The 24,098-nt window shown below is 42.3% G+C and overlaps 1 protein-coding gene across 5 annotated transcripts in view; it reads left to right on the top strand.

The window, feature by feature from the left end:
* IL1RAPL2 (interleukin 1 receptor accessory protein like 2) overlaps positions 1 to 24,098 on the top strand; it is a 336,199-nt gene that overhangs the window by 21,100 nt on the left and 291,001 nt on the right. The gene's annotated exons all lie outside the window — the stretch shown is intronic.

The following is a 24,098-nucleotide window of genomic DNA, read 5'->3' as shown; positions in this document are numbered from 1 at the left end:
TGTGGTTTAGAAAAGAAAGTTTGAAACTTAAGTCAAGAAAGTAATTATTAAAAATTGGAGCTGTTGAATGTGTTTGTTTTTGTTGTGACCTTGGAAATCTTGCCCTATTATATAAAGGCAGAGAGGTGTGAATAATGGTGTGGGCTTAGACATAAGGAAGGAAATTAGGATGTGTATCACTGATGACACATTGGATATTGTATTTCCATTCAAAATGACATCTGTAATTTTAGGGAAATGGGGGACTATATTGGAAATGCACTTAGGAGTGGAGTGTTTCAGCTTTATTGGAGCAGATTGAAAGCTGAAGGTTTTTGGCTGACTTCTGATATAGGTCAACATGATTCCTATTTTCTGTGACTTTACATCATATTATTTACAGCATTATGATTTTTTCATCTGCATTGGATTATTAAATTTGCTCTTCACCACTCAGTGTTTGTTGCAAAGAGTTTTGTTCCAACTGTGCAACATACCTCTGACTTACTGCATGAGAGATAAAGCCTAAATCAAATGACCTGGGATGCCTGGCTGCAACTGTTGTGGACTTTACACAGGGAGACAGCTGTATTGAGGAAGAAAGGTTCATGATTAAATCCCATTTTAGAAGTGACTATAAATGAACTGTTCCATTTGCTGTCCTTCATGAAGAGCTGCAATTGATGGTTTTCTCTGAAGGATTCAGATCCCATGTGAACAGTTGGTTATTCAGAATGCTATTGTGTGAAGTCACTTGCAGAATGTGTCACCAACTTGCTTCATGTTGTAGTAAGGGAGATTCCTGATGAGCTGTAGTAATTAGTTGTCTTTTGGAAAAACATCCTTTTTTTTTTGTTTGTTTTTGTTTTTTTTTTTTCTCCAAGAAGTAAAATGCTGGGTAACTTGTTCATGAGAACTTAGATAATACAAATTCCACAATGTGATTGTAGAATGGCTTGGTAATGTCACACACAGTTGAAATGTTCCATTAAGTCTCTCATTGGTGTGTAGATATGATCATCCTCAGCAAAGGAAAGTGGTTTGGTTTTGCTGGGGGCTGCTGGGTAAAGCTGTCCTCTGGAGTATTTTCACAGCTGCAATTGGCATGTTTTTCTGGTTTATGCAAGGCAAGTGCATCCTTTCCTGCACACAGGGTTGCCCCTTCAGAATGATAATGTGTAATATACTTATAAAAATCAGATCTCCTTTAATAGTTTTATTCTGCAGATGAAAGCTGGGCATTATCAGTGTGGTTACTTAGATAATTTAATGCTCCTTCCATGCTTTACTACGGTGCTTTCCAACAGGGAGCTGTAAAAGGTAATTTTGATCTCCTTAAACTTTGTATAGATTATTAAGAAATATTTTCTTAATGGCAGAAGAGGGAATTCTATTTTTACATAATCTAAAAGCCCCTTAAGACCCACCTTTCAAAATCACATCAGACACGTAAGGGAAGAGATGGGAGCGGTCAGAGTGGTCAGGTCTCCACTCTTTGTGGGAGCTCCACAGCTGTGCAGCATTTGGTGACAGTGTCAGGTGTTTGCAGCTGGCTGGGAGGTGAGAGGGAGTAAAACCATCAGTGGCCCTGTGTAAGCATGGGACTGGCTCTTCCACTCTGTCCTTTGAGATGCCATGAAAGGTATTTTAGTGCCCCAAGCACTGTAGGGGAAGGGAGCTGCTCGGGGTGGTCTCTGTTCTCCAGCTTCTGTCCCACACACGGGGTTTGGGCTCTGCTCCAGGGAGCTGGACTGGACTGGGTCATGTTCCATGTTCCTCTCTTTTCTTCTTTGAGAAACTTTCTTTAGAGTAGGATATGCTGTAATATGCCAGGAGAATTAACCAGAGGAAGCATCATATGTAAAATGAGAGAGGAACTCATTAATTGCCTAAAAATTAGGCAGTTTCCATCTGAGTAATTGGTGTTGGCTGGCTGGCCAGCCTTCCACAGTCTAAGAAGTAGCTCATTAGTAGAATACACACAGATGGTACTGTGCTCTGAGGTACTTAAAATACACAGGCAGAGAGCTGTGTTAATAAGGCAAACCTGTCCTTAGCCTCTGTGACTGAGTTTGCTACAAGCAGCAGAGGGAATGGTGTCATTTGGTAAATATTATTAGGCAAATGCATTTCCATAAATTTATTTAGTTTTCACTTTTTTTTTTTTTTCCTGCAGATAACAGATTATGATAAATACTCAGAGTAATTTACTGTTTCTGGAAAAATTCTATTGCAATAATAGACTTAGCATAACTGCTTCATTTCTTCAGTAGCTGATTTACCCATATAATTGCCTAGAGGGAGAGATGTATCCAGAGCCCAATTTTTATTTAGAATATACATAGATTTTTTTTTGCTCTCTGTTCTTTCTGTATGCAGGTTGTTAACAGTTAATTCAAAGTAAGACTTTTTCTTGAGTCCCTTCTACAAATGTTAATGGATAACAAATAAAGAACTTCCCACCCGGGAAGGTGGCAAATGCAGGGCGTGGAGAGGCTCTGACACTGCTGGGGGGTGAGCAGGGTCACTGTGGCCTCCTCCCAGACAAACTGCCTGTGCCACTGGGGCTGCACAGCCCCTATTATCAGAGGTGATAATAAGCATGGCTTCATTTTCAAATGGTGGGCATTCCCTCTGCTCCTCATCCCCTGTGCCCCTTGAATGGAGAACTGCTCCATCCCCACTCTGGGCAGTCTTTTTTGCCAGAGCAGGGTCTGAGCCCATCTTAAAATTAGTGCACTTGACTGTGAGCAGTGAGACACTTTCCTCCTCCATCTGCAAATTCCTAAGCATATTGACTTTGTGTTTAAGAGGCTTTGACCATTAAGACTGGGCTGGGGGAGAAATGGGCTTCCTTGGATTACCATTCTTTCCCAAACAGTCTGAGTTTGGTTTCCTGTGTAGTTACATTTTGTTCAGAGGTGCTTATTCTATCAGTGCTTGCATGTCATTGTCATGAACTATGACAAATCTTTCTGATGAAAGAATTTAATGTTTCCCTTGCTGATGCTCTGCAAGCACTTTGTTGCATTTTCAGCCAATGTAATTTATGTTGCTGTTTTGCTCTGTTTTTCATTTCTCATAGATTGTCTGTTATTAGAGTATGTGCTGGTGTTGAAAAGAATGGTTCAACCTCAGCTTGATTAGACTCTGCATTGCTGTGTGTGTGTAAGGTACAGAGCCGCTTTGGTAGATCTTTTGGGGGTCGTTTTTGTTTTTTTGGAGTATATTTTAGAAATGCTGGACCAGGTAACTCAGGAACACATGTAATTTGTAAAGAATAATTTAATAGTTGCATGCAACTGTTTTGAATGATGCTGTTCCTCCCTGAGGTAGAGTACTATTCATTTTAAATCCTGCTTTAGGCTTAGGTTAAATCCTTGGTAGCATGCATGGTTTCCACAGCCTGCACTGAAGGGAGCAGACTGCAATGAAACAGATTATTTTGTGGAACTCAAATATTTGAACCTGAAAACTTTGAAGAAACAATGGAATGTACTTATTGGGCCAATGGGATTCAGTGTTTCCAAGGTCATTTAAAGATAAGCAGGCTATTTAAGGCTATGAGTAGGAATGCAACTTAGAGGTGTATGGAGAGATGGGAGCATGGGATAGATGTGATACAGGAAGAAACAGGAAGGATTTTTGCAAGGATATGTGTAAAAGAGTCAGGCTTTGGGAAGAGAAATCTGAAAATATTTACTAGATTATAGATTTGGCTTGAATGGAGAAGTGGACAGAAAACCACTGAGTGACATGATTTCCAGGGAAATTTCAGGAGTTTGTTTGCAGTGGAATTCCATAAACTGTTCACAGTGGCATTGTATGCAGTTCTGAAAGCAAGAAGGGCTTTTAACTGAATATGTTGAAAATAGAAGAGCGGTATTAATTTTAGCTTTCAAATTTCAAGGTAATTTGATAGGCTTTACAAGTAATCCTAGGCTGTGGGTTTTTTTTTCCCTGCCATAAAGCTATTGAGTTTGGTGGAATTAAACTAGAAATTAGAAAACACAACCGCAAAGCAATGTGATTATTTCTCCCTTCTGTGTGCCAAGCTTCTGCTTATTTAGTGTGATTCTGCAAAAACATCCATTGATTTTGGTTATTTAGCAGCTAATTACCTCATAGCCCACAGGATCAAGCAGCAGAGCTGCTTATTTAGCCTATAACAACAATTCTTGTTGTGGTGCCCAGTTGTGCTGGCACTTGCTGCAGGGAACCCCAACTCTCTGTCCTGGTGAGGTGCAGCAGAAAGGTCTCTGGACTGCAGCTGCCATTTAAGTAGTGAGCACCTGATGGGTGTGCTTATTCTGTAAATGTGAACCCTTTTTAAGCTGATTTTTTTTCCTGTTGGTGTCATTTGATGTGTGCCACAAGTTCCTGAGGTGAGAGCACAAGCCGGAGGAAACCAAGGTATCAGTGGAAGGCTCTGACAGGTCCCTCTCCTGCTTCCACCTCAGGCATTGCAGTGGAGAAAGCGGAGAGAAAAATACAGATGTGTCAGAGAAAATCCCCAGGAAGAATATTTGCCTCTTCTAGGTAGTACCATGATGAAAATTATGGTTCATTGCATTCTGCAGGGACCTGGCTCTTCATTAAAATAAAAGTCAAGCATGACAATATGGTAGCACGTCAAGAGGTGTAGCAGCAGGAATTCCCCCAAAATGACACCTTGGCTGTAGTTTGACTAAACGCACAACAAATTGTTTAGTGCAGGCTGAATTCAGATGTGCTGTGCAGATTCCTTCGGTGCATCCACTTGAAAAGCCCTCTAATGCTAATCCGTTTGGATACCACAGTATTGTTTCCAAATACAAAATGTGAATTTTAATTGCAGTTTTGTGGTTTGCAAGAGAAAAGTAATACATAACTACTGTTGTTTCAAAGACAAATCTTTTGGGGGGATTGCAATTCCTCAAACATCTTTAAGATTCTCAGCAGCAAATCAATGCATTTCTCAACAACAATTATCCTTGGAAGCCTTCCAATTAGATATGATACGAAGAAACAAAGCTGTGGTGGTCTCCAGCTGAGCGTTGCCTGTGAAACTGCCTTTGCAACTTGAAACCTAAATGAAATTGTAAAACAGAACTTGACTGTATCAGTAGGCAGCTATCTTTTGTCAAGTACATATGGGGATAAAATAATCTCCGAGGCTGGGATTGTTGACTCATTTAAACTAAACTCCCATGAATTGGCATCGTCTCTCCTCTGTATTTGACTGGAGCTCTTGAGTGTTTCAGCTGTATGAAGGACGAGCAATACTTTAGTAATGCTAATTGGAGGGCTATAGCCTGTCCTAAAGTGGTCTTTGAACATAGTGATAATGATAAAATATTAATGTCTCAGAACATTAATTAAGATTACTTACAGACATTGGGATCACTTTGTACAGAAGAGCAGAAATACTGCAATTCCTGGCAGGGCTATTTAAAAAAAATTCAGAAGCAAAACTATATTACTGATATTATTTGTGATTAACTTTTAATGGACTTGTGGTGATTTGAGTGGCTAAGAGCTACACTATGGGTCAAGATTGCTTGGTAATTCTTCCACTGTGAATTAGACAGTTCTTGCTTGACTGAATGCACGAATTAACTTCATTCTGCAGGAAAATACATGGGATTGCCTGGCCATGTCTTGGTGGCCATCTCAGTTCTGGCCTGTTCAGCTTGCAGCAGCAAACATATGAATATATATATATATATATTTAAAAAAAAAATATGTAATAGGTATATTTAGAGACACCTCTTGGAGAAGTTGTTTGTTGGGATGCAAGAACCCAGTGCTGTGTACTGTTTGTGTTGTAGTTTTTGGAGCACTGTGGTTGGATGTTGCTAAAATGGCAGCAGTGTGTACGTCTGGCTGTGTAAGGCAAAAGGGGGAATACTCATAAATAGCTAGGAAAAAAATGGGGTTTTGTTTCAAACAAATTCACTCTGCTCAAACATGAGTGTGTGAATGATGTCTCTGCCAAAAATGCAGTTAAGTCTGTGTTTTTAGGAGGAATAAGACTGGAAATATCCATTGTCTGCTGTCATCTATGTGGCTGTGGAGAACCAGGGAAGGCCTGTAACAGCTTTTTGCCAGATATATTCCTCAAGACACTGTTGGCTGCAAAACAGACTTCTAAAAACCAGGTTCTAGTACCTTCTTCAAGCAGTTTTATGTGAACTAAATAGAATGAAATCACTGTGGGAGCACGGGATTTTTAGTAAGATGTGAGAAACTCAGATACATGCTTTCACCAATCACAGAAAAATAATTTTATCTTAATTTCTGTTGTAAGTTTTCTTCCTGTATTTAGTCATCTATTCTGCCTTTGGTTTCAGCTTTCACAGTTTGACTTTAAGTCCATGTAGTTTGCATTGCTAGCTGGCAAAGTAAAATGTGGCAGCCTCCTACAGATATTAAAGAATCCTGAAGTCAAGAAGGATTAATGAAGTCTCTGGGTGAGACTGTAAATTATGGCTGCTTTCTTCCATAGTCTTTGATGGCACAGTCAGATATTTCTGCTCCCAAGTGCTATTGCTAAAGCATCACTGATGCTGTCTCCTGGTCTCTTGATTTTTTTTGTCCCTCCATGCTGACAACAGTCCTTCAAGCTGCATCTCTAAACCAGAAAAAAGGGTCAAAGCCCATGCCTATGTTTAATTCAGCTGATTTAATGATGTCTGAGTTGAATTCTGTGGTGGTGCACTGCATTGGAAAACTGTATGAGAAAATGTCTTCTGCAGGGCATCACAGAATGATGGTAAAATGCTTGAGGTCCCCTTGGACTTGGTGGGGTCTCTGACCTGTTACACCTCAGCAAGAATTTACTCTGCTGTGCCTGCTCAGAAAGGGTTAAAGACTTTCTGAAAGCTTCTGAATACTAGAGCAGTTATTTTCCCTGTGTAACAGTGAAAGAATGACTATGCATAATTTAATTTTGTACCTCACAGATTTTCACGTATAGAATAACGCCAGAAGCATTTGAAGAAGCTTTTCTTTTGCTGAACCTGTGTTAAGACTCTGACATCATCAGAGAAAATATGTTGATTCAAAGAACTTTTAAAAAGCTCCCTCTTTACTTCTGCATTTGATGATCTAAAACCCCATTATCATGATTAATTTGTTATTATTTTAAAAATCTTAAGCTCTCCTTTAATAAGATTGTGCTGATAGCAAAGCTTCATATGCTGCTGATTTCTCTGTGTATTAGTTAAGAGCTACCTAATTAGAAATGTAAAAGCAATTCTCATTTTGTAAACAAATACACAAAAACCCTCTCAATGGATAATGCAGTTTTGCTATTTAATTTCTGCAGTAGTAACAGAAAGAGGACTTTATTGTAAGACCCCTCTAGAAGTACTAATGCAGAAATCATTGCTGACTAAACTGATTCTTGGAAGAGGGGATAAATTTGGGTTTCAAAATGGTTGTGTGAGTTCCCGACTTGTGGGAAACAGAAGCAAAGACACTCCAGAGAGGCTGTGTGTTCTTCCTGTGTTTTGTACATTCTTTGGATGCTCCCTGTGCTAATTGTGTTTCTCTCCAAGGACATACTTGGTTGTATCTTCTCTTTTCAGTTTCTGTAATGAAATGAGGGCTCCAGAGTTCCTGTCTTCTTTTCTGAACCAGAAGGCAAAACATTAGGGAGAAAAGGAGGAAAAAAATTCACAGTGCGACTTCTGAGAAGTGCTGAAGGCCAGCCTACCTTTTAAAGAACTGTAACTCCCAATTTTTGTTGACTGCAATACATTTTGAAATACTGACCCTTTAAAAAAACGTGGCCTTGAGTTCCTATGACTTGCTCTGCAATTGATGAGAGCTGCAGAACCTAAGCACCACTGAAAATCAAACTTATCAGTCATGCTCACTTGCTTCCTTTGATGGAAACAATATGCCTTGGGGAGTTTAGGGAGCTTTACTTAAAATTCCAGCACCTAAATGAAGAGAAGTTTCTGTTAGTTTCTGTGCTTCTGGAGCTGAGGCTCTCCTGTGAGAGCAGGCACCACAGGCTCACCTGGGAACCCTGAACCCACACATGGCCTCTCTGCCCAGTCCTGTGATGGAATGGATAACCTGGAAAGTGAGCCCTGCTTCTAATGCAGGACCAGGGAGGGGACTTACTCAATGAAGAGCAAAGAGATACTGAGGAGATTAGAAGGGAAAATGTCAAGCAATTGAGAATAGTGATCTCTTGTCTAAATATAAAATGGGGCTGGGAAAGCAACTGATTTTTGCCTGACTTTACAGATTCCATTCAGACCATTTTAAATTTTTTTTTTCTCTGCAGAAGCAGGGTCTTGGCTCAGTGTGTTCAAGGCAAACCCTTTCTGCAGTGCTTGTTGGCTGCAGGGGGCATCAGGGCACAATTCCTCCAGCTGAAAGGCACTGCAGTGCCTGCAGAGCTTAAGATGCTCTGGAATCCCCACCTGTCTTCATGAGCATCGTTGTATGCCCCCCTCGGGCTGTCAGAGAACACAAATAAAGGGCAGATTCCAATTAAAAATGCACGGGGTCATTGTAATGTAGCTAAAGAGGCTCTCTGGGTTGTGCTGCTGTCAGCCTGGTGCTGGTTGCATCTCTGTGAGATGAACTGAAGGGAAAAGCCAAGCCCTGCTGGAGTGCAGCTTTGCTGGGCTTTGCTCTCTGTCGTTCTCAACTTGCTCAAAGCCAGGCTGAGCTCCTGAAGTTGGGGCTGGCAGCTCTGGTGCTGGTGCCCTGCCCTTCAGAGGGTCACAGTGCTGCCAGCAGTGTCTGATCACTGTCCCACCGTGGGGACAGCCTGGCCAGGGCACACAGAACCTGAGAGCAAAGGGCTCCTCACGTCCCTCTCAGGGCCAGCTCTGCCCAAGATCAGGGACTGCTCTCAAGGTAAAGGGGATTTGCATCAGCAAAGCCAAGATGAGTGCTGCTTCTTTGCCTCAAGCAAGCTTTCCCTGTGTTTGAAGGGTTTGAGCCTGATGCTGGAAGGTCACTGGACTGACTTGCACATTGCTGCAATACCTGAGTGCTTGCTGGATTTCACTGTATAACTGCTATTCGAGGCAGAAACCAAAACCAAAGTATAATTAATATATAAAAGCCTCTTTTCTTTGCCTCAGGCTTGTTTCTAGTTTGTTTGTTTCAGTACATTTCAATGTGAATTTCTCTTGGTTCACTGACTCCAAACCAATGGCTGGCATCAAAACATAAAGCCTTGCAATCACTTTTGCCTCTTTCATGTGTGACTGCCTCAGAAATGGTGGCTCAGAGCACTGGAAATGTCAGCTACAAGCAGTTCTGGGGGCTACAGCTCTCCTTGTAGGGGCAGAGTTGTAAAAAAGCTTTGGCAGTGGGATTAGTTGGTTCTCCTGGGTGCAGGGGATTGTAGCACTGGCTGCTACTGTATTGAAATAAGGTTGTCCCCTGGATCTGATCCTTTTGCTGTCTATCACTCTAGTTTATTGAGAAGAGGTGTTTATTCCTTGAGGGTTTCGTGTATTTTTATAAAACAAATAGAGGTTTCTTCACACAGATTTGATTAAAAAGAAAAATCAGAGTCAGAGAGTTTATGGGGGTTTTTTTGAGGTATTTCACATGAGTTCACACTTGGTTAAGTTAAATACATCTGCCCAGTACTTTTAGATGTAAAAAGTCAGTGAGGTTCACTCTGATTTTCTTCTTGACTTGGTTAAATACATTACTGCAGCTTAAGGCCATCAATCATAAATAGAAACTCAGGAAATGAGGTGAATGGATGGGGAATGCTGGTGATTTTGCTTCATTGGAGCTTTTGGGACCCCAGCAGGGCCAAACTCAGGACTTTTGTTTAACAGGAAGCTTCACGTACTTTATATTTAGTTTAATTTCCAGTTCAAAACAAAACCACACCTTTCCTCTAGTTAGAATTACATAAATCTTTCAAAGGTTTTACAAATGGGAAATATAGTTTTAAAGACTTGTATTACTAAAGGATTTCCAAATGTGAGATTTTCAAGTGAAGAATTTTCCTCTATGGCTTTTCTTCATGTGTGTTGTTTTTATGAAAAAAGGACCAACACACTACAGAATAATTTTTTAAACAAGGAGGAAGACCAAAATGCAAAATTCTAAATTTAATGTGCAACTGAATAATTGTTTTTAGGACCTATAGATTTTCATAAGTAAGAGCCACTTGCAAGTAGTTTTCTAAGTAGAATTAAGAAACTGTAAAGGGATGACTCCATCAGCAACTTGAACCAAAATGCATGCAGAAAAAGCCATCTGCCTGGCTCTTGAATTGCAGTCTGTGCAATGATGCTGTGTTTCAGCAGGGATCAGTGTCAGTGTGAGGAAGGGCTCCCAAGAGAAAGTGAAACGTGATATTAAGAATGTCAATATTTCACTTTCTAAACTGAAATTCTTGGTAGTGTTGAGGTAATCCATATGTCTTAATCAGCTCCTGGTGTTTGAGTGGGAGGAAGCTCACACAGTAACCAGTTGAGGAGGAGGAGCAGTTAGTCAAAATAACTGCTTTTCTCCCTGAGGACTTTTGGGTTCTGGAGACATTTAACAGATGATATAGCAAGAGCAGCTGGCCCGAGGGAATTATCAGAGAGGCATTTGACACCATGGATCATATAGATTGCTAAATGAGTGTTGTGTCTGTGGAGGGCCCGAGGTGTGATAGCACCGAGTGGGTTTGGGGGATTTTCCTGGCTGCTGGGATTGCCAGCATGGCAGTGGAGGCTCCAACAGCATGGGCTGGGCCCCCTGCCCCATGGTCTGGAGGGGGATTTGGGGACAGGAATGTGATGGAGCCCCAGCCTTTTGGAATGACACTGAGGTAAATGTGTGCAGAGCCAGGGTGAGGGATGCTGTCTGCAGCCAAGTTGTGCCTCTGGGGGTGTTTGCTGCTGCTGTTGGGACTGCAGGAGGGGTAAGCAGAGCACCCATGGCTGTTCAGCTGCCCCTCAGGGCTGGAGCTGGGTGGGCATTCTGGTGTCTCCCCAGCAGCCCTGGGGGCAGGAGGTGCCCCCTCTGCAGCTCTGCCTCCTCCCAGGGAAAGAGCACCCGTGCATCCCTCGCTCCTGCAGCACAGGGGCACTGACTGCTGCTCTCTGGGGCAGCTCCACTGCCACAGAGCTTCCCTGCACACCTGGGAATGGGCTGCTGCCTCAGAATTAATAATTTAACTGATTCTGAAGGCACGTTGGCAGCTACCATAGTACCCGTCAAATCTAACTGCCTGTAAATTTAATTAGTGTGCAAAAACCAGCTTTGGAGTATACCAAAACTTAATTAGTCAGCAACTTAAGGTTGTTAGCACACTCTCCAGGGTAATAATATCCAAAAAAGGGTACATGAAGGCTGTGATAAAATAATTAAAAGTGTAAGATCCTCATGGCATGTTTTCTTCAGAGCTCATCTCTGTTGTTTATAAATCAGTATGGAGGAATAAGAGCAGCAGCACCTTGGAGCTGAGCTCTGATGTGGATGTCTTCCCTCAGTGGTGGGAGAGCAATTAATTAGCAGGTGTGGTGGCTCAGGTTTGGTCAATCCCATGCAGGGAGCTGAGCCTGTTCCAGGGAGCTTCCTGTGCCTTCCACCACCATGTGTCAACCTGCTGGTGGAGAAACCCACGGTCTTCACAAAAGTGTGGACTAGTAATTAACAATTTGGGAATTATGGAATGGCTGGGGGGCTTTCTAACTGGGCTCATGGCGAAGTCTGTAATTAATCTGTTAAGTCTTTCAAATGAGGTAATTCAAGAGAGAGAACAGAAACTCTTCAGGACCATTATCAGCAGCTCAGGGGATGCTGATTTGTCCCAGGCATGTTCCCAACACTTCAGGTGTCTGTCTGGGTTACCAGGGTGGCTTTGCAGCAAGGGACAGTGGCTTTTTACCTGGGAGGAAAGCAGGTTTACAGTTTGCCTGCCATGCAGTGCTTGCAGGGATGTGACTGGCACCAGAGTTACTACAGGGAGGTTTTTAACACGGATGGGGAAGGCGTGGTGCAACAGTGACTCACTGCGGGCTGTTGGAAAGGAAAGGAATGGGGTTTAGTAACACTGAGTGTGCCCCATCTGTCACACCCCAGAGATGTACACACTTGTCTTCCTAATGTTCTGCTTCAGCCCCAAGCTGCTGCAAAGTGGTTATCCCGATTGCCTGCAGTTTTGTGGGAATAGCCTCTCCTATGAATGGAGCATGGGCTAAAAGGAAAGCAACAAAATTTTCTTCAAGCGTCCCTGGGCCTGACTGTGGTTTGTTGCTCAATGCTTGCCCTCTGAGTACCCCTGGTCTCTCATTATCCCCATGCATCATGGGGAAAGAAGGAAACAATTAACTTTATGATCCCTGAAAGAGTACGTAAAAGTCAACAGTGTCTAAGAAATGTCTGGAGGCTGAAACCACTTATCCACTTACATTCAAAAAATGAAAGAATTAATAAAACATATTTTGGCTCCTCCATTCCCACTCCACATAGCAAGACAACAAATTCAGTTCCTGTGCCCTGCAGACCTGAGGGAGGAGGTATTTTGGAGGCATGTGAAGCTCCCCTGCTGTCAGAGTCAGACACAGGTCCTGGAGCCTCCCTAAATACTTGTGGCATTGATCTCACCTGGCCAGGCTGTCCCAGGCAGTGCAGAACAGGGGCAGTGAGTGGGTGATCTGCTCTGGTATGGGAGAGAAAAAGCACATTGCCCATCAGGACTGGGTTGCCTACCTGGACTGATGTCTCCAGCCCTGCCTGCAGACCCCGTTCCAGAGTATGGGATTAGTGGAATTATGTTCTGGGAAGGGACCTGGAACCATAGCAAAGAGCCTCTCTGGGCTGGTGTTTCATGGTTTGGGACCCTCTTTCACAGTATAATGAACAGCCCAATGGATCCTTGTAGAGGTTTCCTCAAAATCCTGTATTACCATGGGGCAGTGTATCCACCTGAGCCAGGGTTTGGTTTTTGGAAAGTTGGTGTAGGGATAAAACAAGGAGGAGAAGCAAGGCTGGGTGCTGTGTGTGTGCCTGCATGCAAACATACTTTCCTCTGGATTTAATATGCATCTGTTGAGGTTCTTTTCCCTTTCTATAGAACCTGAAAGCTCAAAGCTGAATTTTTTTTCTGCAAAAGCTCTGTAGCACAGGCACAAGGTTCACTTACACCTCAGCCTGGACCTGCTGATTTGTTGGCAATCATCTGCCCAATTGTGTTTAGATCTTGGTTTTTGCTGTGACTGTCTCATGTAACATCCAGCTCCTTAAAGTCTATGCAAATTTGAGATTGACTTTGGTAAATCAAGATTTGAGGTGGTTTTTTTTTTTCATCACAGGCCTGTGACAAAGTGAAGAATGGCTGCCTGGGTTCAGTAAACCCCCAGATTTCTGAGAGACAGCCTGCACACTGCTGAGTGAGCTTAATTTAATGAACTGAGGGATGCCATGTAATCTAACTGCTTATTATGTTAAGAGGCAGCAGATAATCTAATGATCCACAGGTGGCTATTTTGATTTTACTGCGTGAAGTTAAATATGTGCTTGACTCCACCCCACTGAGCAGTGTTTGTCCCCGTGCTCAAGTGGGACAGAGGGGGGCTGGCAGGAGCCCTCCCAGCTCGTGGCTGCCTGGCAGGGTGCTGGGGCAGCCTCAGCCTTCCAGGGATCTTTATTTCTGTGACCAGGAGATCTCAGTTTTAGCAAAAAGTGATGATCTGCCCAGGAGAACTTACTAAAAGCTGGCAGATATTATTTTTATATTTTTAGGAACACCTGGTAATTTTGTGCCTTTTTATGCATGTATAGGTGCTCTGGAGAAATGCACGTCATTGGTTATTTATATTTGCAGAATGCTTATGTATTTTAGAAAGTACCTATTCACAGCCTGTAATCAGGCTTTAATCATGGCCTGTAATCACAATCAATAAATTAATAGATATTAATTAATAAATTAATGCCAATGAAATATGATTTTTCTATTGATTGTATGTTTATTGATTTTGGTGCCTGGGAGTGACAGCCTCATTGTGGGGTTTTTCTTCAGAGAAGCAAGCTGAGTTTTAATGAGATTTGTGCCTAGTACTTAGAAACACCATTCTTCAGTGTACCCTGCTCCCATTTTTGGGATCACTGATGTTGCTGATGTGAAACTGCTTCCGATCTTTAACGTAAAACTCAGCTTTACTTTTAATTGCTTTTGGTTCTGTTCAGTCTAACTGTAATAATTTCATTTTTTTGTTTAAAATTTCAATCATGCCCGCCATATGGCAAGCATCATTTATACATAAAAGCTACTTGCTGTTTTACCTTTGGAAATCATCAGGGCCTTCACAGTAAGAGCTTCCTAACCATCTGCTCCCCTCTCTGACCTCGTGTTAATGTAGACATCTGCAGTTGTGACTCTGGGCTTATTAAACAGTGATGACCAGTCAAATGCCCTTGTGCCTGGCTTTCCAAAATTCAGTGCTGCAGAAAGCCTTAAATGCAACAAAAGCCCTTCAATCTGCAGCTGTGGTGGGCAGGCCTGTGCCCCCCTGCAGGTCCTGCTGCAAACAAAGGCAGAACAAGAGCATTTGGCTGAGGGGACACAGCCATCCCAATTAGCCATGGGTTCACATTGGTGTCCTGTAATCCTCTAATGCCAGAGATGCTCCAGCATTAGACCCCATGCTAATCCATTTTTAGCGCGTGCTGCATGTATAAAGAAGATTATGCCATTTTAAAATGAACTAATTATTTGTAGTTAATCAGAGCATCCCTCAAATTACAGAAGAAAGTGCTGTAGGTTGAAATCCTGTCCTCGATTGAGTCAGCAGCCAGACTCTTCCTGGGCTCAGTGATGCAGGGTGGGAGTGCTGGAGCTCACTTACCCTGCCCCTTCACCAGTGCTGGCTCCCTCACAGCACATCCTTCAGGGCAGGCTTTGGGCTGTTCTGTTCAATTTTTCTTTTTTCTATTGAAATATTATATGTGAATGTTTGTCAATGAGGAGGAAGAGGTGGCTCCAAGTAATCTACTATCTTGCAGGAGCTGAAGACAATGGAGCTAATAACAAAATTTAAATGTCTAATGTTTCCAGTGTTCTGAGACTTGGCACTCTTCATCTGGTGCTGTGTAAATTGCAGATGAAGACAATTCTTTGATTTAAACAGATACGTTTATTAAAAAAAAAAAAAAGGAAAAGGAAAAACTAATTTCATTTTGTGGTTAATGTGCTTTTAATGATTATCTTTTTAAAAGGCAAATATTGCTTACTAGAGCTGTTAAATATTTTATATACATTTTTGGAGTTGTATTCAGCCATAATAATGACAATTAGACTTAATGCATTTGTGTTAATACTGGTCTGTTTTTCCTAAAGCAGAGTGCCTTTAAGCACAGGCAATAGTTTTGCCATTGAATAGTAAAATCTTGGTAGATGATTCAGTTAATATCTTGGTCCAAAACGGATTCTTGCACACATTAGTCCTTTTAAATGACACAGCAAGAAAACTGTTCTAAGATATATTCATTTAGTGGATTAAATAGGGCAGTTAAATGCTGGGATTTCTGGTAAAAGCCCTCTGTTTTTAATGGCCCATAAGCATAAAATCTTGGTGAGGTGTTAAGGGTTTGGGGAAGAAACCCCCAAGCAGGTGCAGCTCCTTGAGAGTTGTGTTTCCTCAGTCTGTCCCTGTCCCACCTGGCCAGGATAAAGTGTCAGACCCACAGAAAAAGAAATACATTTGTATTATTAGGTGGTGGTAATGGAGAGCATTTTCCACATAAGTTTCTTTATTTTTCTTAAATAATGAGTCACATGGATTTGATTTCTGAAGTAGATTAATTTCTTTATGCAGATAGTTGGTAAGAAAATCACCGTAGGAAGTTGAACAAATGACCAGTTTGGGTTACCAATGTGTTTGTTCAAGTCTATTGAGAACTGAAAAATGGGTTGAAAATGTGCATGCATTCTCTGAAAAGAGATCAGTGAAGAAAAGTATCAGAAATGCTTTTTCATTTTTTGTTCCTGATCAAGTTTCATAAATACTTTAATATGAAGTATTTGGTTTCCGATTACCTCAATGTATGGATTTTTTAAGAAAGTTGGTGATGTTTGTGTTTTTTGAGAGGATGTGGGTAGGAGGGGGGTGGCAGATGGGAAAGTCAGAAGAAGGTTAGGATATGCTTTTTAAAGGAAATGCAAATAGAAATGTAACTTAAAAATAAAAATGAAAGGATGAAAGTATTTCTGAGGGATCTGTTGGCTGAATTGGGGTGGCTGTGCTCTCAGACAAGGGAGAGGTGCAGTGTTTTAGCTTCTGTCCCAGGTGCAGAGCCCTCCTTGCTGGGGAGGAGGGAGTTAGGAGCTGTGGCTGGCACAGTGTGGGTGTGAGCTGTCTGTGCTGCTCCCCAGCCCGTGCAGCTCCTGCAGCCTGGCTCTGGCTCTTGAGGGAGCACAGTTGACCTTGGAATGTGCTGGGAGTGCTCAGGACAAAGTCTCTCACACTTCAGGGAACTTGTTTACTGCCAGTTGCTTCTTGTTCCTAAGCCTTCATTTAATTCCTTTCAAGTGTCTCTTTTCAAAAATCCCTTAAGCAGCGTCATGTGGATGGAGGGAAGTGGCAGCTGAGGTGTTGCAGAGGTGGGTGCTGGTCTGTGGGGAGGGCTCTGGGGAAGGGAGCCCTGTCAGCAGGGATGGCCATGGGGCTTTGCCCCTCTGGGATGCCCTGTGAACCCAGTGCTGCTCCTTCTGTGGCAGACTGGATCTTCATGGAGCTCCTTTCCTTTCTGTCATGTTGAGACCAATCGTGGACCTGAATGGAAAAAGGGAGCTGAATGTTAATTTTGCTGTAGTTGTTTTACTAAAGCTTCACTCATGTTGATTTGGACTTGAAATAGGTGCAACCACTGTCTCTGTACTGCATGACAGGAGATGAGCAGAGCATGTTTCTAAGATGGCAGCATGCTCCTAAAAATGGTTGTGAGTGTGAAGATGAGATCAGTGCCTGATGTTCTCTTACATGGTGAGGCAGATGTTCAAATGATCTGCATGTGATTCAATAGCCATATCCATTCAAGCCTTTGCTGCTTCTGCTGCAGCCATTCAGGTCAATGAACTACAATTCCTGTATTCCAGCCCCATGGTACATTACAAAGATTCTTCAGATCCTGGGACCTGTGTTCCTTTAGCTCCTGGGATAAGAAAATAATATTTTGCCTGGCTGAATACAGCATGATATCTGGGAGTGGGATGGGTGAGTGGAGTGCCTTGTTCCCTCCAGAACTCCTTGGGAGTTCTGCATCTCCAGATGCAGCCTTCCTCAGCCTCTGCCCTTTGCTGTGTAGAGGGCTGAGCTTCAGAGTTCATCAAGCTTTCTGTTCAAGTTCAAGTCTGAAATCACTTGGCACACATTTTTAACTGCTTGTCTCCATTATTACATTCTCACCATAAGCCATAGTGCAACACTGTTTTCTATTTCAGGATGACATTTTCAAGTGGTTGTGTCTTTTACATTTTGCTTTAACAAGCCCTCTTTGTCTCCACCAGCCAACTTGTTTCTGGACTAGGCCCACCCATTTGTACTAAGAAGTAATGCCAGTTTGTGCAGCATTATTTAATCACAGAATCTCTTTTAAAATGGTTTAATGCAATTTCAGAAGTGGGAGGTGTGTGCTTTGTCTTGTTACTTCCAGAGTAAACTGCTGAATATTACCTACCACTGTGTGGTGTGACTGGCTGTTTAGTTAAATGAACAGTTTTCTGCCTGAGGTTCAGCTCCTCTTGTTTCAGCTCCTCACCTTAGAACAAAAACCCACAAGAGAGCAGGAGAGGAACTTTTTGCAAGGGTGTGTAGTGACAGGACAAGGGAGCATGGCTTTAAATGGAAAGACTGTAGGTTTAGGCTAGATATTAGTAAGAAATTCTTTACTGTGAGGTTGTGAGCAACTGAAACAAGTTTCCCAGAGAAGCTGTGGATGCCCCATCTCTGAAAGTGTCCACTTTGAGCAACCTGCTCTGGTAGAAGGTGTCCCCCCATGGTAAGGGGTTTAGAATTAGGTGTTCTTTAGGGCTGCTTTCAATCCACACTGTTCTGTGCCTCTGTGATTCTATGTGGTGCTCACTGCACAGCCAGAAAATTCAGGCACAGGGAAGCAAAGAGACTTCACCATTTCCATTCTGAGGAGGGATTTTGATCATAGCCTAGTAAGCAGCAATTGACTCTGCTAAGGTTTAGGAAAGGAGTTCTGTAAAAGTCCCTTCTGGGTCCATCCTCTGCTGGAATCTTGATTTAACCTTTGTGCTGAAGGCAGCAGGGGCATTTTGGGTGTGGTTGATCACATTTTGACCATGAGGAGGGAGAGGCTCACACTTGGGAGCCCTCCTGAGTGGCTCCAGTTCCCAGGGATCTGTGAGTCTGCCTGAGTGCACCTTTGTGCACAGTTGCTCATTTTTCATTAGGTAGTGATTTGATTAGATAAAAATAAAAGTTGCTTGAGCATTCACTTTTGCAGTGATGCATAACAAATTTATGCAGATTCAAATAGGACTAATCTGCATGCAAAATATAAAATGTGATTACTAACCCGTATGCACCTGTACTGAAGTTTAATTGGGTACAAATGTGAACAGGAAGAGAGAAACCTAACAAAATGTACAGCCTTGAATTTGGGTATGAATTAATGCAAAGAGATCCTTATAGTGTTAATGATGATTCAGGTGTTTCCGGAGTAAATTAAATCTTTCAGTAATTTAAGAACACTTATTCTTTAATTTACAATGACTTTATTAAAAAAATACAGTCTTGTTTTCTGCAGTTTTTTCACCATTTACTTCCTTTAGCTCTATTGTTCTAATGGCATTCAGTTTATGTCCAGGATCACCCTGAAAACACAGACGATTGATTCTGATCGCGTGTGTAAATCAGCTGACAATGGTCGTAGTTTCCTTGACATAAAGGAAACATTGAGTGCTAACAGTGCGTTAGGAGGTCAGGACTTAAAGTCAGGAGAGCTTTAAAGAACATGTTATTACTCATTTTCATAATAATTTTGGTGATGTTCAGTGATTGGTTCATCTAACACTGCAGCTTGTGTTCAAATCCAGTATTAGAGCATATCACTTGCCTGTGAAGGTCTCCATGGTCCAGGGAGGTTGGATGTCAGTGGAAGTACATTTCAGCTGATGCTTCTTTCTTCCAGGATCCTCTGAGAAGGCTGGTGTTCCATGGTTAGGCGGAGGAGAGTGAATTCAGGCTGTAAAAGTGAACGAGTTATGAGAAGAAAAGCTGAAAGTCAGTTATCACTACCAGCTTCTCATTCTTAGGGCACATATCTGAGGGGAGACTCCAGCACTTGTGGTACCCATCTTCAAAATCAGACCCCCTGTACTTTCTGTAATGAGGTGAATGGAAAGCATTGGGGCTGGTACCATTGCTGCACTGAAAAGCTGGTGTTGCTTGAATCAGGTTTTGTCACTCCCTGGAGCTGGTCCAGTGTGCAGTGCTGGGACAGTGACCCCTTGCCTGGCTGAGGACGCCTGGGCAGCCAGGAGCATGGCTGGTGCAGGGTGTGGGCACCCTGGTCATTAGAAAGTAATATTACTGTTTAATACTTACTTATTTCTAATAATTACTTCCATGTAAAAGCTTTCCTGAGTGGGTTTCTTGGGGACCAGGCTCATTTCATTGAGAGAGACACTGTGATGAGGACAGCCATTCTCAAGAGAACCTCCCAAGTAAACATTGCACATTGTGAGCACCAGCAGTTGCAGCTGAACCCTGCTGAGTCCTTTGGGTTAAGAACACCTTTTGCTAAGAGATTTCTGACACATTTTGATGGAGACCAAATGTAAGTAGTGGGAATGCTTTAAGTAAACTGAGCTGACATCAAATAATCAAAACCACTTAACACTGTGACACAAAGTGACAGCATCACAGAATTTCAAAATTTAAGTTGACACTCCGTCCTGTGCATTAGTGGATACAGGAGGAAACAGCACCATGGCATGGGGTAGTTATGGAGTGCCAGGATTTCCTCTGGGTGGCTGTGGCAATGTGAGGCTGGCCCATGACCCTGGTGCTGTTTTATACAGAGCAGTGATTGTCTATACAAATGAACAAGGCCCTGGAAAGGTGTCTTGGCCAGCAGGGTCCCAGTGGAGCACTGTGTGGGAGGGTGGCTCAGGCTGTTTGCTGGAGTGACTGGTGTGCTCTCTGAAAGCTGTGTGTGATGAGAGAGGTTTGTGACTGGAGCCTTGCTATGCAAATCCATCCTTGTTTAATAAGAATATCCCCAAATGACTGTACGGGGAGCCATAGGTTCGGATTTCTCTTGAAGTTATTCATCCAAGACCTCTCCATTTATACATATTTCCCAGAGGAAACAGCTTCTATTACTTCCTTTAAGCAGTTACCCAGGATATATGCTACCCACAACAGCTGCTGCTTGCAAGAACCTTCATTTTGTTAATGTTACCTTTGCCAGAAAATATTCAAAACAGAAAATGAAGTATCTGTAGTGGTGTGTTCAACTCAGCAGGAAGCTGCATTGGTGCCAGAGCAGAGTGAGACAGAATAGTAGAGTTCTGTACCAAATAAATTATTAATCTTTAACGTGCAAAAAAGGGAGCTGTAGGAAGAAAGAATGGCATGGTCTGGCAATGCTTGCAAGCACCTGTGAGTCTTGGGGCTGTACTGAGTTTCCAAGAAACATCTTTATGTTCTAGGCCCTTAAGAAAATAACACAGTGAGGGAGCCACCTAATCCATTTGCCCACTGCCAAGCACAGTGCTGGCTTTACCAAGCCCTGCCACATCTTGGTTATCAACTGTTTGATCAGGCAGATGGGAACGGGTTTTATTCTGCACTACCATCTGCAAGGTTTCACAGTTAATAGTGAACTGAAGACAAGAATAAATTGTTCCACTGGAAGATCTGGTAATTGCTTATCAACAAATGACAAAGTGACTTGAAAGCAGAGAGATGACGATGTGCAAGTGCTGTAGGTGAATAGGCTCGGAGAGGTCAATGTCCCTCTGACAGCACTGGCCCTTTCAGAAGGCATTTGCTCGTGTCAGAATGGGATTTTGGAGAGGTTAATGAGCCCTCGAGGAGAATGCAGGAATTTCTTAATGGAAAAGGGGGAGAAAAATATACTGACAAGAAAAGGAAGCAAGGAGGCAGCGAGAAAGGGCTGCTGTTCCTGTAGTTTTTCTGTATTTAGGTGGACTCTGAGCTCTAGTATCTGTGAACAGTCCATGAGTATAAATGCTCCAGGAAAATGCTCATGTGTTTCAAGACAAAATACTCCGATATTCCTGGCTCAAGTGAGATCATGGTGTATATATAGCAAGATGGAGCTTTGGCTGTGTCACTGGCACTGCCTGGGTGACGTGGCATCATCCGGCAGTGCTCTAGAACACGCTCAGGCCATGGAGGTGTGATGTGTGGGCAAAACAGTGAATGTGTATTTAGAGCTTGACTTTACATTTGGGTAGGGAAAAACTGAGTTTTCCATTTTGGTTTACCTAGGGTTTGGGTTTGCAGGGTGGTGTGGGAGTACCCTGAGCATTTACAAAAGGGAATCCAATGAAGTGCTGGAAAGTCACCATAGAAACATTAATGTGTATGACAGAATTGTTTCTGTAGATATTCCTGAGGTTTTAAAGGCTGATACTTTTCAAAAATCGTGGAGTGCATCCAATTAATTGAAATTGCAAGTTTCAGATATTAGATCTGCGTAGGTGTGTGGAGGGATGGAGATGCTTTTGGATCAAGTCTTCTGCTGTAGTGGGCAAACAGGTCACATACTCTCCTCAATTTTATCAAGATATTCTGTTCATAAGCAGTGGGATCCAGGCTCTCAGTACTGCTGCTCCCTCGAACCACTGGGCTCCATTGACTGGACACCTTTTCATGCCCCAAAGGTTTCCATGGTTACTTGGAGCAATGTTTTACTACTATCATCTTGTAAAATTGAATCTCAGTTTGCCTGGTCTTTTAGATCATCCTTCTCAGCACTTCTTTCAATGTAAATTTCTCAGTCAAGGGTGGCTGGAACTGCGCAGTTTCCCCCATCAACTTGTCATGTCCCATAAATGCATGAAGTCTGGCAGTAGACATGTCCAGGGGCCAAGGGTACATTTCTTCTTGGCAGAAGCTTTGAGGTGGTTTTTATTTGAGTACCTTGTAAAATGATATGAATTGTCCTTTACAGGAGGTCAGAACTGTTATTAGTTCACATGTCCAATGCTGTGAGGGAATATTAAGCAGTAATTAACCATTACATCTGCTTAAAATCCCTATGCCAGTTCTTCTTCCACCACAAAAACCTCTTGCTCACTGGCAGTTTCTTGATCACTGGCAGTTTCTGTGGTTAAATGATGCTTTGTCTACCTTGTTTTGGAAGAGTAGAGAACTCAAGGAGCCCTTGGAGGTCATTTCTGCTTGACAATTGCTTTGGTGAGTGCTGTTGGCACTGCTCTGTGGGGTTGTCTCTCCAGGACACCTGGAAGCTCTGCGATGTTCTTGGAGAACAGATGAAGACTCAAAGCTTTCAAAGGTCTTTGCTTCAACCAAAAGTTGCTGAGGCAACTGGAAACATGCACAGGACAGTTGGTGAGAACTGGGCTAGGAAAAGGCCATTGAGGTTTTGTGTCTGACTTGGAATTTCACCCTGTGTTGCTTTTTTTTCGGTTTTTAAAACTGATCACCACAGGGTCCCGTAGGGCCTTTGTTTGAGGTGTGTTAATTACTCAAGTCAGTGGCCCTGTCTTTAATAGAATAAAATAAATTCCTGGAAGATGACCAGCTCTTTCACAATGAAATGAAGGCTCCATGTTCATAAAAACTTTCTCCAAGAAGCTACTTCTTGTCTTGGACAATCACACTAAATTATCCATCAGTTTCCTGGTTATTTTCAGAAATAATGGCTTGATCCAATTACACAGGTCATTCCTCATCATTTTTCTGAGTTTCCTGAATGGTGTTTATTTCCCATCTCACTGAATATCAAAATGACCTGTCCTATATTTTTCTAGTTATTTAGCTCCTGGTGGGAAATGGGAGTTTATAGAGGTTTGGCTTTCAGTACTAAACAGCCATGTTCCAGTCTATTTTGTAAGTTCTCACAGGAAGAACTGTTTGGTAGTGGCTTTTGTGTTGTGCTGGACTGGTGCTACATTATGCTGCACAGTTAGAAATCTTCATCAGATGCCTTGGTTTTAGGCAACCACTGAACAGCATTCTGAAATTTGTTTGCACTGGTTTTTTTCCCTTCCCTATTCCAAAATATTGCTAACTGATCTCTGTTATAACTAAATCTTGTTTTTTTTAATCTTAAAAAATGACTCATTGGGAATTTGCAGCTGTAATGTCATGTTCTCTTATTGCTAATAGTCACTGTAGATTGTATTTTTCCTCCCCAGTATTGTCAAAACTGGAAGTGGGTGCCTTGATAAATCAGTTCCAATGAATGGCAGTGGGCTCCCACTCTGCATGTCATCCTTGCTGTGAATTTTGAAATGGCATGCATGGTTCTAATACAAATTTTGTCTGTGCTGTTATTTTAGTGCTATTTTTTAATGTAACATTTACGAAAACATTGGCAATCAAAGAACATGTTACCATTTGTGCTAATTTCAGGAGATGATCACAGGGCTATGTAATTAGCATTGATTAACCAAGGAGCTGAATGGAGAGAGGCTACTTATGAGATGGAAGAGCAGGACACTTTCACTGCTAGACAAGGAACACTTTACATGGTGTTAATGAATCACGACAGCTGGAGAATTCATGAAGGCCAAATCAGAGATGATTGCTGCTGTTACAAGGCAATAGGTAGGTCACTGGGCATTATAAGATACTTAGAATGGTATCCTGTTGTCCTATGGGGAAAGTGAGAGATTTATGTAATGGAAATCCTGTTTCACAGCCCTAATAAGCTTGTTAATAACAATTCAGTGTGTCACGGCACTTAGTAAGGATTTCAGATTTTGTAGCGTAGAATGAGGTGAAATATTCAAATGGAAAAGGAAGAAAGATGTTGCAGTGAACGTTTTTTGTGCAGCAGTGTGTGCTAGCAGCACCCTTTAAGGGGCTTTCATGGACTGCAGTTTGAAGTCCAGTTGTACAATGTGAAGACAGGAGGGTTCCACTTGTGCTGTCCCTGAGCCACCTGCTTGCCCTGAAGAT

The sequence above is a fragment of the Agelaius tricolor genome, unplaced genomic scaffold, assembly GCF_023055355.1.
Source record: "Agelaius tricolor isolate 1412-34295 unplaced genomic scaffold, bAgeTri1.0.p SCAF_17, whole genome shotgun sequence".
NCBI classification, from domain to species: domain Eukaryota; kingdom Metazoa; phylum Chordata; class Aves; order Passeriformes; family Icteridae; genus Agelaius; species Agelaius tricolor.
Note: the sequence above shows the minus strand (reverse complement) of the source record. Positions and strands in the feature narration are given on the sequence as shown.